Genomic DNA, 2,500 nt, shown 5'->3' on the forward strand with positions numbered 1-2,500 from the left:
ACGTTTCATCTTCTTTGATAATTACATAGAATAGTAGCTACTTACTCTTTTTTTAATCAAAAAAGCCACATTGCCATTGTTACATGTGACATTTGATAATATCTTTTATTGGACCAACTGACAGTTCTTTTAATCTTCATTTACTTGAAGCTGCTGGCCTTTTTTAGGATGAAACCCAATATTGGCTGCAAACTTTAAGGGACAACATTATATTATATAGATCTCTGTCTCCTAACAAAATAAACTTTGGCTACATGACAGAGTATTGAATCACAGTAATTTGTGACATAAAGGATAAACAAGCATGAACAGAAGTGTAGTTATATGTGAATTTAATGTCTAGTCCCATTGAAGTAGATGCAGTTTTGCCATTTTTTTTTCCAGTACAAAGCTTTGGGCTTCATTTGAGCATCTGTAGGTGGGAAGACAACATTCTGCATATACAGTGTCCAGATCAGTTCAAATGGGGAGATACAAACATGTAAATCCTCTATTAGCTGACAAGATGTGTGTAAATACATTCAGTATCAAGCATGAGATTCTCCAGAATTAAATATCTAGATGGCTTTGCTTTAGTATTGTTGAACTTAATTGGGAGAGAAAAGAATCCTAGAAGTAATGTTACTGTGACAGAATGGTAGGATGTTCATTTAAATAGTCTACCTTGCAGAGAAGAATCAGTACTTGTTACCTAAGGCTTTATGGTTGATTTTTGTTTGTGAGCAGTAATTGTAGTACTGATCACATTATCAATTTCTGGACACTCATTGCCTTCACTGCTTAAATTTCTGAACAACCTGTCAAAATTTGCAAGTGTTTCTTAAAGCTGAGGCAGGATGAGCAAATTAACACTTTCTGAAATACATTAGCGTAAGTTGCGTTTGCAAGAAGCCAAAATGTAACTAAATCATAACCTCCCAGTTAACATTTAAACAAAAAGTTACCACATTTGCCAAATTAAAGGAGAAATGAGCTTACCAGCTCTCTTCTTTGATCATCTACACATCTCCATCTTTTTTGTAAGCTGGCATTGCCTTAGGCTGTGCACTTTGTCCTACTTCCTAATCACTTCAAGTAAGTAAGAGTTACACTGACAGGCACAAAAGTTAGAGATAATGCAATACTGTGTATGTCAGTGTACATTTAACTTTTTGATAGTCCTGGATGACAAGTGAAATTCATGCCTTTTATAATAAAATAAATAAGACCTACTTGAGTAACTTGTGCATACATTTCTTTTCTATATTGGATACAGTGAAAGAGGAATGCAAAGTCCAGAAAGCTGCTTAGAACTCCTATGTATAATAGTGTTTAAAGAACTCTTAAGTTCTGCCTAAAAACACTATTTAAAGTAATAGTGTACAGACATATCAAGTCTACTGCCATAACATGAAGTCCTTGACTTTTCACGTGAAACCTATCAGTGCAGTCCAGTAAGTCACATTATTTGCAGTTTCCCATGACCTCATCTATAAGTTAATTCCCCTTTTTCCTGAATATTGTCTATAATGTAAGAGTAGGTGGTAGAAAAGTACCAAAAGGTAACTTTCATCTCTCAGGGATTTTGTGTCCATATACCACACACCAATTTCACCTGTTATATACGGCAATGAATTATAGAAGCTAAAGTACAGTACAGTGGGAGCCAGATGCTTCTCAGGGCTAGATTCCTCACCCCCTGTGAAGATGAGTGTTTTTGAAGTATCCAGGGAAGAGAGAAGTGTATGCAGAGTTGCAGCAAACAGCTGCATGGTACTGTTGCTGAGCTCCAACTGAGCAGGGAAGCAGTGCCCTTTGAAGTAAAAGCCACAGCAAACAGCAGAACTGCTCATTCTTAATTCAGCAACCCACTGTGAATTAAATAGGTTGCATGCCACCTGGGTTCAAATAATCTGGTCCTGCTGTAGTAATAAATTAATATACATGGTGACTGGGATGGAGTGTATGACGTCTCAATCTGCTCTTCATTAGCACAAATTTTGAGTGCAGTAACTCTTTCAGTTCTCATTTACTCTAATATTAAGATACCTAAGAGTACTTTGAAAATATTTACTTAGTTTATTCATTAATCATTTGTTACATGTATATCTAATCTTCAGCTGTTTCCAGATCACTGGTTCTTTTTCTTTGCCAAAATTAGCACAAGTCTTTCAACATCATGTTCTGGAACATGAATTCTGAAGAGATAAAACTTAAAACCAGCATCATCAACATGGTGGATGTCAGTGCTGTTTTCTTTCTTTCTTTTTTCTTTAATGCAGCATTTCAAGAAATCAGAACCAGCGGATCTTGTCAGTTTTGAGAAATTTTGATTGAAAACAGAATTAGAAATAAATTAAGAGAAACTGGAATGCCCTTTTTTATTAATCGGGCTTGTTTTTCATAGTCATAAGACTATTAAGCATTAGCTTCCAAACATTTTACAGCTTTCTGATTGCCATCTCAGTTAATCACTCAAAGCGGTTGGATCCAGAAAGTATCTGTCAGGAATGAGTTGTTT

General features: G+C 35.5%; 1 protein-coding gene across 2 annotated transcripts in view; it reads left to right on the forward strand.

Annotated features, from left to right (window-relative positions):
* The window catches only part of AP3S1 (adaptor related protein complex 3 sigma 1 subunit), a 50,633-nt gene that overhangs the window by 31,870 nt on the left and 16,263 nt on the right, over positions 1–2,500 (forward strand). The gene's annotated exons all lie outside the window — the stretch shown is intronic.

Source organism: Gavialis gangeticus, unplaced genomic scaffold (assembly GCF_001723915.1).
Source record: "Gavialis gangeticus isolate Ggan-Ray unplaced genomic scaffold, GavGan_comp1, whole genome shotgun sequence".
Lineage (NCBI taxonomy): Eukaryota > Metazoa > Chordata > Crocodylia > Gavialidae > Gavialis > Gavialis gangeticus.